General features: G+C 44.8%; 1 protein-coding gene across 4 annotated transcripts in view; it reads left to right on the top strand.

Moving 5' to 3' along the window:
* Positions 1-1,086: 1,086 nt before the first annotated feature.
* The window catches only part of LOC123940334 (myosin VIIA and Rab interacting protein), a 379,886-nt gene continuing 366,130 nt past the window's right edge, over positions 1,087-14,842 (top strand). For 2 of the 4 annotated variants that reach the window (XM_046003036.1, XM_046003032.1), the window contains exon 1: positions 1,090-1,390. The gene's annotated coding sequence lies outside the window, so the exon portion shown is untranslated. Of the gene's footprint in view, positions 1,391-1,668; positions 1,771-14,842 lie in introns of those variants that run through there. The other 2 variants (XM_046003035.1, XM_046003033.1) reach the window with 2 other exon arrangements.

Below are 14,842 nucleotides of genomic sequence, written 5' to 3'. Positions count from 1 at the left end.
AAGCCACCGTCCTGCGAGAGGACTCGGGGTTTAGGAATCACCAGTGTAGCTCCACAGACACATTTTGATGGAGTGACTTCCGTGTTGCGGCTAAAACTGACAATGTGTTTTCACAGCCCAGGTGTTGGGGCTAAGGCAGTAGGTCTCAGGGAGATTCCGGGACCGGCACCTGGGGAATGCCAAGGCGCTATGAAGCCCTGGCCTGGAGGGGGACCTTTCAACTCCCAGGCGTTCTTCCAGGACCTGGACCTCCTGGCAGGGGCCAGAACGCGTCCCTTACTTGCAGCAATCTTCGGGCGTCCTTCTGGCAGCGCCAGCTCACTAAGCCGCCCGTGCGGCTGCGATGGGGGGGCTTCGTAGGTTTGGGCACGCAGTAGCCTGGGACAGACCCTGAGCCCAGCGCGAAGCCAGTCTGTGTCTGTTGAACGACTAAGCGTCGCCAGCACAGTCAATTCCTGGCAGAATAAAAGGAATCCAGACCAGGGCATGGGTCACCACGGTGACTTTAAATACCCAGGGACTGTGAAGTGGGGAAGAGCTGTCTTTGGAGAAGCGCCACGCAGGCTTTGGTGAGGCTCTGGAGGGAGGACTCCCACACTCCGCTGGGCGAGTGGCCGCGCTGGTAGAGCCAAGCCGACCCTGGATTCGGGTGACGCGTCACTCTGCGGTCAAGGAGTGTCCGGGCTCCGGGGCTCAGGGGCAGGGGACAGGAAAAACCTTACTTCAAAGATAGGAGTGACCTGAGGTCTCGCCTGGGGGGCTCCAAGGCCTTGGCCCCAGCACTGCACTGCGCTGCTAGGAAGAGCCCAGGAATGGGCGCGGATCCCCGCCCCGGGCGCGCGCAGCCCCAGTCCCGCCTCCTCCCGATGCGCCCCGCCCCTCCCTGCGCGTGCCGCCCGCGCGCCGGGGGAGCTTCCGAGGAACCGGCCCGGCGGGCACCCCTCTGCCCCGGCGCAGGCGCGAGCGCGCACCGCCTCTCCGGCAGGGCGCCCCGCTGGCGCTCCCGCCCCGCCTCCGCACGCGCCCCCGCCCCGGGCACCTCTGATTGGCCGTGGGCCGGGCCAGCAGGTGTCGGTCGCCGCTGCGGCCAGGCTGGCCCTCGCTGCCTGCGGCGCGGGCGCCTCCTTCGCAGCCGCTGCCACCGCCGCGCTCCCCGCCTTCTGCCCGCTCCCTGGCTCCCGCTGCGGCTGCGGTTCTGGCGGCCGAGCCCCCAAGGCGCTGCATCTTAGATCCGGCGCGCCGGCAGACCCGCGCCCCTGCCTCGCTGCTCGCAGCTCGCTCATCCACGCACCGCGCCGCGCTGCTGCGGCAGGTGCCCCAGGCGTCCTAAGGCGCGGTGGCCGCCATCGATGACCCCGGCCACGGAACTGCTCCAGCCCGGCCACCCCTTGTGAGTACCGTCTCCTCCTCTCTGGCGGCTTTGCGCCACTCTCCCGGTTGCGTTGCCGCAACTTCGGGGGTGGGTGTGTGGAGGTGTCTCTCACGTACCCCCCCGCCCATACACACCCGTGCGAGTCCTGAGCGAGGGCCTCTGGGCACGGCCAGTCTGCCTCTGCGGAGGGGCTTGGGGGCGGGGGTGGCAGCCCTTAAACTTGCTCGAGGAATGTCGCAGAGTCGGAACCGCCCCTTTCTCTCTTGGACGCGGCTGGAGCTCGACTCTGCGTTTCCCTCGCGTTTGGTGTTCCTCAGTGGCCACGTAGCTCCTGGGCTGCGGTTCGCCGCGCACCTACTACGCTGCAGGCGCACCGGCGGGGCGCCTGAAACCATCTGGTAAGCACGCCGGAGCAGCCCAGCGCGGCGGACTTGACTCTTTCCGACTCTTAATTTCTGTAAAATGGGGCTAATCAGGACTCGCTCAAGGTCATGACCGGTGCGCGGAGTAAGAACCCTAGTGGGTCGCGTCTGGCTAGGTCCGTGGACTGCTTGCGTAGGGGCGCGCTGTTGCAGATGGATGGTCACTTTAGCTTCATCCCGGTCTCCTTTTCATAATTCCTTCCCCCCAACTTTGCCGGATTTGGAGAGGTCGGGAGCCGATCCCAAGGGACCCTACTGCGGGGACCTTTGGGGTGAGCCGAGCTCTTCTGCGACTGGGACCCCTGGACCTACAGCATTTGCAGCATCCCCCTCCAATCTCAGTCATTTAATTTGCTAACGTCTCGGCAGGGTAGGGGAATTTGCTAGGTGCCTGCTCTTAGATCCATCCTCCTCCGTTTCCTTCTCCCAAATAAGCCCGTTCCCGAGGATAAGTATGGGAGAGATTAACTGTACACACCAGTTTGGGCCCTAGGACTTCGTAAGAGAAGCCTGTACGCTCTGCTCTTGGCTTAGTCAACATTGATCCTCATCAGCTCTAAGAAAATGTCTTGAGTTTGGCTTCATCCTGCCGGCCCTACTCCCTACCCCCAGATCTGGGTTTGTTGCACTTTCCCTGGGGAGGGTGGAGTCCAGTCGCAGAATGTGTAACTGTTGCCGGATGTGAATAGTTTACTCCAGCTCCTTTGAGGCAGCTCCTGTGGGTCTGTGGGTGGTTCTCAGAGCTTTGGACTGGAGACAAAGTCACCCTCCTCTTTTGACATTGTTATTCTGTCCCTTCAACTCAGGCTACCTCGCCCTAACTCAGTGATCAGATAGTTACTTGGATAATTTTGTGATGTCTGACAAGCATCTTTGGACCTCAACTTTTCTTTTTTTCTTTTTTTTCTTTTTTTTTAAAGTAATCTCTGTGCCCAAGGTGGGGCTTGAACTGAGGACACCAAGATCAAGAGTCCAGTGTTTTACTGGACTGAGCCAGCCAGGCACTATGAGCCTCATTTTTAAAAAAAATCTATAAAACAGAAGAATCTCTGCTTTTTAGTCTTCCCAAGGCAGTTGGGGTTCAGAGGACATGGTAGAGATGAAAGCAGAAGGAAGATGTTCCAGACGATCTGAGCTGTGGGTAGAAGTGGTGATTTCAAGTTTTTGTTTTTTTTTTTAACAGCAGTCTCTGGGACCTTATTAGATCTAAAATCTTTCCAGAGAAATTTAGTTTGGTAAGACTTTGAAAATACTACATTTCATCTTCGAGTTGCTGTTCCTGACCTGTCCATGGGTAGCCACATCTCTCCCAATGTCCCCTTACCCCATCTGTGATGTGTGGGCTGGAAGCTAGCTGTCTCTGTGGGGTTTGGGCTGTCTCTGGTGGTGGTGAGGCACTGTGTCTGTGTGTGTGTATGTGGGATGGTTGTCTCTGTGGAACTGAAGTGTGTCTCTGTGGAGACATGGATATCTTTGTGGCCTTGGTTTCGTGTGGAGGGGGAAAGGGAGGGGCAGTTGCCTGCTCCAGAGTCTGCTCATTTTTGGAAAAGTGAAGTATTAGCCAGGTCCAGCAATGTAAACTCACAGTGGTCTAGATTGTGTCCTTTCTCCTTCCTCTCCTCCCAAAGGGGCAAAGGAGAACATTTGTGGCCTTGGCCTTTGGAGAAATCAATGGACAAAGACTGAAATAACTGAGAGAAACGCGCATCCCCTGTTCTTAGTTCATTTTGTATCTGCACAGCCTTTTGTCCCAAAGGCAGTTAAAGAGGGACAAGTGGTCAGAACTTGGTGGCTTTGTTTTAATATTATATTAAGCTATGACATAATGACATAATGGCATAGATATGAAGTGTACACTCTGGATTTTCACAAACTGAACACCCCTGTGTAAACAGTGCCCAGAATAAGACCTAGAATATTCCCAGTCTCCCCCGTCCTCTATAGGTACTGTCCCCCAAGGGTAATCATCATCCTGCTTTGTTTTGTCAGGCGAGCTTTACTTTTATTCCCATTATTATTTCTTTCACCAGTTTAGTTTCAAAGCTAAAATGAAACTGCTTGATGATTTTCTACTCCTCTTTTAATGTATGCAAACCAAAGACAGTTGTAGGTAAGCCAGTCCAGAAATCTAGGAGGGAGAATTTGGTCTTAGGAGCTGGGTGGAGTCTACACTGGTTGTCTCCTCCCTTCCCCCCAATAGGTTCTTGGGCGGTGAAGCAAGCCAGACCCCAGATACATCAGGCTGATATTGATAAATTGAAGCCAGTTTATTCACAGAGTGTATTTGAAAAATACAAGTCTGAAATAGTGTCATGGTAAGTATACATAAAAAATTTGAATGAATTCTCATCAGAAACGTAAAAATGGGAATGTTTTGAATTTCTTAAAATTAAAAACCGATAAAGGATCAAAGAACGTCAAGGCTTAGTGATTTATAAACTGTTTATGCTATTGCCACATGGTGGCGCCACGTTGGCTGCAGACCGGCAATACCCAGCATTCGTTCCAAGTCCCGGTGAAGCAGTCCCAGGAATAAAATCCAACAGTTTGTCATCTCCAAAAATGATTTGTGGTTTTTCCCATGTTTGGCAGTTAAGTTTCCCCTGTGGTACCTGCTACACTAAGTCCATGGATCGAACCCTGTCCCAGCTTTTCAGGAGCTTGGTTTGTGGATTGGAGGCCCCTGTGTGTTGGAGAATGGGGAGCTGAGACAATTGTTGCCCTCTCTTGGATAGTATGGAACTATGGAATGTCCTTGGAATTTTATTTTATTTCATTTTTTAAAGAAATGTATTTATTTGACAAAGAGACACACAGCAAGGGAGGGAACACAAGCAGGGGGAGTGGGAGACGGAGAAGCAGGCTTCCTGCAGAGCAGGGAGCCTGATGTGGGGCTCCATCCCAGGACCCTGGGATCATGACCTGAGCCAAAGGCAGATGCTTAACCCACTGACCCACCCAGGCATCTGTGTCCCTGGAATTTTAAAGAGAATTGGCTGAGAAACTTGCTTAGATATGTTGTGATTTTCTTGGTCTCCTTTGACCACAGAATTTCCCCAAAGGTGTGAGAGAAGGAGTTCTCTTTCCTGAGGCAGGTAGCTATTTTCACAGAGCACTGTCCGTGGTGAACTTGGAAAAATAAAGAGGCATGGGTGTAGCCAAATTGTTGCCCAATGAAATGCCCTTTGTGTTCCACAGGGTCGGGGCCAAGTTCCAAGGGGAGACCACAGGGTGGGGGCTGTTGTATCCGGCTGTGGAGAGGGCCAAGCTGACCCATCCAGTGCCTTTTCTTTTTACCGTCGGTGTGACAGAGATGCTGCTTAGAAGATTGTATTCGTGCGCTGGCTGCCATGACTGTGGTTGCCAAGAGTGCTGGATACTTGCCATGTGCTGGACCCTACATATGTATATTCAGTTAATCTTCATCACAGGAGGAGGGTGGCTTTCTCATTTTCTGGATGAAGGAACCGGGCCTGGAAGCACTCTGTCTGAGTTTTACATTATATGAGCCAGAGCAAGGACTGAGCGCCAAGTCTCCCAGACGACTTCCCCAGCTGAGTTGTGTGCCCTTATGTGGGGTGAGAGGAGCTTTGCACAATTCTTCTGTCTTCCCTGGCATCTGGTAGAGAGCCTTGCATGTAGTAGCTACTTAGGGCAAAGTATGGGACTGCCATTAAGTAGAAACTTCCTGTTGAGCAAGAGGGAAATCCAGACAGTGAAGGATGAGAGTTTGGGATTGAGTCCCTGCCACCTGCAACCTTGGGACTGAGTGTGGGCCCGCCAGAATGTATAGTCTTATTTTATGTTTAAAATTTTATGTAAATGGAGGGCTGTTATTTGTTATTGTAATTTGCTTTTTTCCACCCAACATTGTTTTTAAACATATGTTGATAACATTTGTTGATAATCGTAAGTTTAGTTGATACATTTTAACATAATGTTTCCTTGTTTGGTATACCAGAGTTCGAATATGGATCATCGATGGACAAAAAGATGTTTTTACCTTTTGCTGTTATGAAAAATATTGCAGGGAATATCCTTGATAAGGTGTTATGCAAGTGCATGTGTGTCTAGGATTTATATCTCCAGACGTAGAATAACTGGGTAGGAGGATATGCTTACATCAACATCTATCTGTTGCTGGGTTTTGGAAATTGTCCTCTGTAGTTGGGCCACTTTTTACTCCTACTATCACTGTCCTGAAGCTCCTTGTATCCCCATTACTTTGTGCCATCAGATGTTTTAATTTTGGTTCGTCTAATAAGCATGAAATGTGTTTCACTGCTTTTTTACTTGCATTTCCTGTAGCGGTTTTTTGTTTGTTTTTTTAAAGATTTTGTTTTTAAGCAATCACTGCACCCAGTGTGGGGCTTGAACTCACAACCCTGAGATCAAGAGTCACATGTTTTACCCACTGAGCCAGGCACCCCTCCCTTAGAGAGTGCTAAAAAAATATATTTTGGTTTTCAGAGTTTCTTTTCTGTGCATTGCTGTTTTTCCCAGATAAAACTTTCAAATCTTATACTTACCTGAAATTTATATTTCTGTGTTGTGTGAGGCAGGGATCTAATTGTTTTCCATAGAGAAAACCACTTCTCCCATTATCATTTAATGAATAGTTACCCTGTTTTCTCACTTATTTTGTTGCCATCTCTGTCATATATCAATTTCTGTTATGTTTTTGGATCTGTTTCTGAATGCTGCTTTTTTCTAGTCATCTCTTTGTGATTCCTGAACTAATACCATTTCACTGAATTATTAAAGCTTTATAATAATTCTTTTCTTCTTAGCCTTTTTCTTCAAAATTGTCTTGGTTATCCTTGACACCTTAGGCTTCAACATGAATTTTAGGATCTCTCCTAAATACCCCTTTCCATGAAAAATACTGGTATCAAAATTTGGTAAAATAGCAAATAAAACATATCTTCTTATTTTTTTCAAATATAGTGTTAATCAAAACTTCTAATTTTCCATTATTTACTGTGAAATCTTGATCTCCATTTCAAGTGGATTCACTTTCAGTAACACTTTCCTTGTACCAGATATCTTGAATTAAGGACCATTTGAATATGATTTTTTAAACACTTCTAATATCATTTTTTAAACTCAGCAACATAGAAGTAATGTTAATGTCAGTGATTATTCTTCTGTGACATTATTTTTGTCCTCCTCATAACTCGTTTCTTTTAGGTACCATAATTTATTCAACAAAATCATTCTTTAAAATAGTAAGTACCTTACACTATTGTAACTTCATCCTTCTATACATGTTTGTTTCCTTAGTATGAATTACTTTGTTGAAAGTTGTTTGCTTTTCCTTAAAATTTTTATACATATTGCCAAATAACCCTCTAGGAAAGTTTATAAATTTATTTTGCTATTTAATCATGTACAAATGTGCCAGATCCCCATGCCTTGCCAGCATTAAACACGATTATTCATCATCATTTCCAGTTTCACAAAGATTCTTGTTTGTTTGTTTTTTTTAAGATTTTATTTATTCATTTCACAGAGACTCAGCAAGAGAGGGAACACAAGCAATGGGAGTGGGAGGGAGAAGCAGGCTTCCTGCTGAGCAGGGATCCCAACATGGGGCTCATCATGACCTTAGCTGAAGGCAGTGCCTAACGACTGAGCCACGCAGGCACCCCAAGACTCTTGTTTTTTATTTTGTTTTTTTCTAGCAAGGCAGAACATATCTTCATGTTTATTGGTTCTTCATAGTAGATTTCCCTATAAAGTTTTCCATGATGGCTGTTTTTCTGTCCCTGCCTCTCTCTCCTTCCTTCCTTCCTTCTAAAATATTTTATTTATTTATTTGCAAGAAAGAGAGCATGAACAGGGGTGGGGCAGAGGGAGAAGGTAACCTGACTCTGATTGAGCAGGAAGCCCAAAGCAGAACTCCATCCCAGGACCCTGGGATCATGACCTGAGCTGAAGGCAGACACTTAATCGACTGAGCCACTCAGGTGCCCCTCTTTTACTTTCTGTAAAAGAAACTTGTATTGTATTATCAATAGAGCAGATTGTTTTATACAAATCATGTTCATATTTTGTTTTATTTATTTATTTTTTAAAGATTTTATTTATTTATTTGACAGACAGAGATCACAAGCAGGTAGAGAGGCAGGCAGAGAGAGAGAGGAGGAAGCAGGCTCCCTGCGGAGCAGAGAACCCGATGTGGGGCTTGATCCCAGAACCCTGAGATCATGATCTGAGCCAAAGGCAGAGGCTTTAACCCACTGAGCCACCCAGGCGCCCCTCATGTTCATATTTTAATGTTAAATATCATTCCATCTTATGAAAATATCATATTTAAAAGATCTGTTCCTCCATGATTGATTTGAGAGTACTTCTGTATTTTTTTTCATCTATTGCATGTATGCATGCAGTAAACATCTTTGAAATGTATTTAAGCACAAACAAAAGAAAATCTTGAGGATATATGCCCAGAAGTGGGATTGCATGATCATATTTTATACACACTTACAGCTTGACCACCTGGTGCCAAATTGCTCCCCAGAGTGATCATGGTCATTTATTTATTTTTTTTTTAAGATTTTATTTATTTATTTGACAGATAGAGATCACAAGTAGGCAGAGAGGCAGAGAGAGAGAGAGGAGGAAGCAGGCTCCTTGCTGAGTAGAGAGCCCAATGCGGGACTCGATCCCAGGACCCTGAGATCATGACCTGAGCCGAAGGCAGAGGCTTAACCCACTGAGCCACCCAGGTGCCCTTGATCATGGTCATTTAAACTTCTGTGGCAGTGTGTCCAGATAGCATTTGTCATGGCAAGGAAACAATAATATTAGAGAAGGAGGAACAAAGGTGTTAATGGAAAAAGTATAAATATCTGTATGTTTATGTGTACATGAATATCCTAAAATTCATTGAGAAAACTCAGACGCTTTTGACTGTTTCATTTTGAAATTTACACCATTTTTTGAAATTTACACCATTAGAACTGATTATATGTAAGTATAAATCATAAACATCATATCAATATTTCCTTAGCTTAGGAGCATTGGTAAGAGTGTAAGTAAAAGGTAATCTGTTTAGTAGTGCTTTTTCAGAGTAGCCTGCAAAAGGAGATAGGACCCTAGTGAAGAGAACAGGAGACGTGCCTCTGCTCAGCACGGTGCCTCCCCATCCCAGGGGGTGGGTTCTGCCACTGACTGCATAGTTGATCCTTTCCATTACCTCATCTTGTAAAACTTAGAAGGCTGGGGGAATAACTCTAGAGTAATATAGTGCCATGAATACCTTAATGCCGAAGAGTTTATGCGATCAGTTGCTAGTGACAATAAGACCAGAATAGCCTGAAACCACGAAAAGGTTAGTGGGGAAAAGGCTGAACAATGAGCTTGGTTGGGAACAGGCTGGAAACTTCACTAAGAGAAACCTGTCCCACTTCAAGTGTACTCTGAGAATCAAGTCTGCATTTGTGTCAGGAGCATAAAAAGAGCTTGATGAAACTGCCTAAATGCCATCTGAAAACTCTTTTTGGTTTGGTATTCAACCGTGTGTTCTGTTCCCACATTACCGTCTGTAAGTAATTATGAGTTAAATTTTTTGTCTATATTTATATATCATCAGCTGGGGAAACAAAAACACTGTATAGAAAGTTCTTTTGTGGCTGTGATTTACAGCATAATGCCACAGATACGACAGACACGCGATCTGCAGCTGGGATGTACAAATCCATTCTGTGGGCTGACAATTTAATCTCACTGAGCAGACACTTGAGAAAAGAACGTAAGACATGCAGGGAAAGGCAGGTGCCTGGAAGACAGAGGGGTCCATGTCTCAGGATCTGATGTGGCTGTTTGCCCAGGTCCCCAAATAATCTTTTGACACTGATTTGTGGTTCAGATGACCATGTCATCTTATGTGGTTCTTTCTTTTTGGTATAAAATGTAACTATGTCAAAGTGTGCAGGGTCATTTTCTCCGGGGAAGCCTAGGTATCTACACTACAGGAAGTGATACTTACACTGCAAAAAAGGAAAATAACCCATCTCTTTACACTGTTTTCTCTGAAGATTTCCCAGTCTGGAGAAACAGTGTTTCAAGTCCCAAACCTCTTCCTAACCTCCTCTTGTTGAAGACCATTGTCTCAAGCATCAATTCACTTTCTCTATGTAGCTCCAGACTCAGAAGATGTGGTAAGTGCTCTGTCATGTTTGTGTTATATAAATGTGGTTTGGCTGTTTTGCTTTTTTTTTTGCAAAGCAATTTATTGATCATTAGGGACTTGGATTTACTAGAATGACATGTAACCAGAGTATTCAAGATTTGTGTCTTTCTTTTATGGCTAATTGAAAAAAAAAATTTTTTTTAATGCTATTTTAATTGAATCCTTGTTTAGTCTAAAAATCTGCCAGTTGATTTTTCAGCTTTGTGGTCCAGTAAATGTCAGGTGCCTCTCCCAGGACTGCAGGTCTTAGTGTGGTGCCCGAATGCTGCGGAGATCCCCTTAGTGTCCCTTTGTGCTCCCATTTCTGAATCCTTTCTCCCACAGCTTCCAGGTACCTCACGCTTCCTTTTCTACTGCCTCAGTTTGCTTCCCTTCCGACAGCTGCTGGTGGTAAATGGCAATACAATGCTGTTATTTCCCCTCTTCTCTTTCCTTTAAATGATCCAAAACAATGAAGAAATTGAGAAACAAAAAACCCAACGCCATTTTTTGGCAAATGGGGAAGATGGTTAAAATTGCTTCCCCCACAAGGAAGGGCTGCCTGAAGAAGTGAGATCGACTGGTGGTGCATGGGAGACACGGAGACGTGCTGTGGGTGTTCAGTCAAGACCACCTCTCAGGAGGGCGAGAGCCCTTGGTTGGGCACAAAACCCAAGTTCCTTCTGGGTCACAGTGGGATAAGAATGCCTGTAGTGGGGCGCTGGGTGGCTCAGTGGGTTAAAGCCTCTGCCTTCAGCTTGGGTCTTGATCCCAGGGTTCTGGGATCGAGCCCCACGTTCGGCTCTCTGCTCAGCCAGGAGCCTGCTTCCCTTCCTCTCTCTGCCTGCCTCTCTGTCTACTTGTGGTCTCTGTCTGTCAAATAAATGAATAAAATCTTAAAAAAAAAAAAAGAATGCCTGTAGTGTTGGCCAGCACTTCCTACCACCCCAGAAGCTCCATCCCTCTTTTTCTCCTCATTGGTCTCAGCAGAGGTACAGATTCTTTTCAGACTTTCCTGAGAACCGACTATTGGCTTTCTTTTCTCTATTTTGATATTGTATTTTATTTTATTAAGCTCTGTTCTCATCTTTATTATTTCCTTCCTTCTACTTTCTTTGACTTCATTCTTTTTCTGTCTCTTTAATTTCCAAGGTTAACTCATTAACTTTCAGCCTTTCCTCTTACTTAGATATGCATTTAGCCTAATGAATTTGCCTGAAGTATTGCCTTAGGAATATTTGTCTTCCACAGTTTTGATTTGAAGTGTTTTTCTTGTTCACATCTAAGTTTTTAATGTTTTTGTTATGATTTCCTCTTTGACTTTTAAGTTCCTTACATGCTTTTGTTTTATTTTCAGAAATTTCAGAACTTTTCAGCCATTGTTTTTTCTATTTTAGTACATTGTGATTAAAGAATGTGGTCTATATGGTTCCAATTCTTGAAATTTATTGGGATTTGTTTTATGGCTTGGTACATAGTCAGTTTTTACAAATTTCCACGTTTTCTTGAGAATAAAGTAATTAGTTGCAGTGACCAGTATATGTTCACTAGCTTAAGCTAGTTAATTGTGTTATTGAGATCTTTACTCATTTTTTTCCAGCTTAATTAATCAGTTACTGAGGGAGGAATTTATAGAAGTGAATTGGTCAGTTTCATCTTGGACTTCTTTCAATTTTTGCTTTGTATATTTAAAAGAATTTAAAAAAAAATTTTTTTTAAAGATTTTATTTATTTATTTGACAGAGAGAGAGATCACAAGTAGGCAGAGAGGCAGGCAGAGAGAGAGGAGGAAGCAGGCTCCCCGCGGAGCAGAGAGCCCGATGCGGGGCTCGATCCCAGGACCCCGAGATCACGACCTGAGCCGAAGGCAGCGGCTTAATCCACTGAGCCACCCAGGCGCCCCAGTATATTTAAAAGAATTTTAAAAAAATTTATTCATTTGACACAGGGAGAGAGAGTGAGCAAGAGAGACAGACAGATAGGCAGAGCTCAGGAGCCAGGGGAGAGGCAGAGAACCAGACTCCCAGATGAGCAGGGAGCCCACCATGGGACTCGATCCCAGGACCCTAGGATCATGACCTGAACCAAAGGCAGATGTTTAACTGACTGAGCCACCCAGGCACCCTGCTTTGTTTATTTTAAAGTAATATGTAATTAGGTGCATTCTGGGTCAACTCAGTATGTATTATGAAACAACCCTGTTAATGTCTAGTAATGCTCTTTGTTTTAAAGTCTGTTTTATTTATTTTTTATTTTAAAAAATTATTTATTTATTTGAGGGGGAGAGGGGCAGAGGGAGAGAGAGAATCTCAAGCAGATGCTTTGCTCAATGGGGAGCCTTTGATCTCAAGACCCTGAGACTCTGAGATCATGACCTCAGCTGAAATCAAGAGTCAGATGCTTAACCAACTGAGCCACCCAGGTGCCCAAGTCTGTTTTAATAGAGCTATGCCAATTTTCTTTTGCTTAGTATTTGCCTGTCTTATCATTTTCTAATACTTTGACTGTCAACAGTTTTTTTTTTCTTTTTTTAAGGTTTTATTTATTTTACAGAGAGAGTGTATGAGCACAAGCAGGGGAAGTTGCAGAGGGAGAGGGAGAAGTAGGCTCCTCTCTGAGCAGGGAGCCTGATGTGGGGCTCAATCCCAGGAACCTGGAATCATGATCTGAGTGGAAGGCAGACACTTAACCGACTGAGCCACCCAGATGTCCCACTGTCAATAGTGCTGTATATTTTTATTTCACTTGTGAAACTGTTTCAAAGAGCATAAAGTTGCTTTTTTAAACCTGTATGTTTTCATATGAAAGTTATGTTCATTTACAGTGCTACTGTTAATATATTTTGATCTGTTTTACCATTTTACTTTGTCCCACCTTTCGTATACTTGGTTACTCTCTCTGGTTGCTTTTTATATAATTTAGATCCTCTGTCCTACTCCACATTACATTTTCTTCCCTCACTTATTCAAAACTTTACACTCAATTTCTGTTTTCTAGTGTTTATGATATGGTACGTTCAGTATTCATGTTTACTTTAACAAAATCCAAACTGAATCAGAGTAATTTCTGTCCTCCTGAGCAGTTCAAGGACTTTATACTTAAACTCTGATCACCCTCCATGCTCAATTTATATGTTGGTGTTGTCTGGTTTTTTAGTCAGACTTTAACTCTTTTTTTTAAATTATTTTTTTCACATAGTATGCAATTTGTTGACAATATTATTCCACCATTTTCCATGTTCTGTTGTTGCATTCTAAGAATCCAGCTAACAATCTGATTGTTGTTCTTTTGTAGTAATCTGTCTTTTCTTCCTGGCTGATTTTAATTCCTTCTGTTGTTGTGTTGTTCTGAATTTCACTACAGTGTATATGGTAATGGGCTTCTTTTCATTTATCCCACTCAGGAGTCACTGGACTTCTTAAATATGAGGATTGCTGTCTAATTGGTGTTCTAGAAAATTCTCTGCCATTATTTCTTTGAATATGTCTTCTCCCCATTCTCAATTACTTGTTCCCGAAACTTTGATCAGATGCATGTTAGATCTCCTTTCTCTATCATCTGTGTCCTTAAATTCCTTTCTTACTTTATTTTCTTTGAATTATTATTTCAGCTCTGTTTACCAATTTACCACTTATCTTCTCTGCTTTGTCTCTTCTGTTTTTTTTAATATGTCCACTGAATTTCCATTAACTTTTTCAAATAAATGTAATTTTTATAGTTTCTTGTTTGAAGCTATACTTTGATAAACTCTTATTTCCTTAGCCATATTAAACATACTTATTTAATGTTTTGCATAAAATAATTTCACAATTAACAGGAATCTCCAGCACTTGGAGAAGACTGACCTGGCAGTCCAGTTCTGGGTTCTTTTTTAAGGAGAACAAATGAGTGGCCAGGTTGGTGACTATGCTCTGGAACTCAGGCTGCCCCTCCCCAAATGCGCTACCCACCTGTATCATAAAGGGCAACAGGTGTTTGTGAGCCCAAGTAACACTGGGCTTCCTCCAGTGTTCTCACTGAGGGAATGCCCTGCTCCCCTCCTCAATAAAGGCTGAAAGGAGCCCCTCACACTGGGTTAAAGATCATGTCTACCCTGGCCTCCTGCTGTCCACTGACCTGGTCAAGAGTAAACTGGAAACACCCCTCCTTCTTGCCCCTTATCACTTGTGGTCCCACCTCCGCTTTGCTTTGAATGGACCAGGACTCACCCATCATGCTCTTCACCCCTATATGTCAGCCTCCTGGTCTCCAGGGCCACTCCCCCTCAGTTCCTGATGACCTCAGCTCCAGCTTCTCCACCGCTTCCTGCAGCATGGCTCCTGCCTTAGTCCTGGCACTTCAATATACAGTGAGAAGATCCTTCTAACATCTGGGCCTCTCAGTCCCTTGACCTGCTTTGCTCCAAGTTCTGTCTTCCACCCCACCCTGCACTGACTTCCGCAGTCCTAGATGGATACTCATTCCCAGTAATGGCCAATCTCTTCCTAATCTCTTTCATTCATCATGTGTTCTGAGAACCAACTTCCATCTTCCAAGTCTTTCCCTCTCTCACGCTAATTCCAACAGTGCCTCAATCTCCTGACTTTCAGTCCATGACCCCGGACCTTGAGGTCCTTTCCTACTGCCTCTTCCAGCCTGTATTTCATTGTGTGCCCTATAATCAATCCTTGGACTACACTCAGTTCACATACCCAACCCAGACTGCCTCCTTCTTACTCAGCAGACACCCAGAGTGGTTCAGTCCCTGTCTCTGCATCCTCCTGCCTGCATCATTGCAGGGGAGTGGGGCCAAAGGAACACTCACAAGCCGTCAGCTGGCCTTGCATGACCATGAACATGGGGTGGATCCTTAGCGCTGCCTGAGACTTCTCT

Source organism: Meles meles, chromosome 4 (genome assembly GCF_922984935.1).
Source record: "Meles meles chromosome 4, mMelMel3.1 paternal haplotype, whole genome shotgun sequence".
In the NCBI taxonomy this organism is placed as follows: domain Eukaryota; kingdom Metazoa; phylum Chordata; class Mammalia; order Carnivora; family Mustelidae; genus Meles; species Meles meles.
The sequence above is the reverse complement of the archived record's forward strand: the minus strand, read 5'-3'. Positions and strand labels throughout refer to the sequence as shown.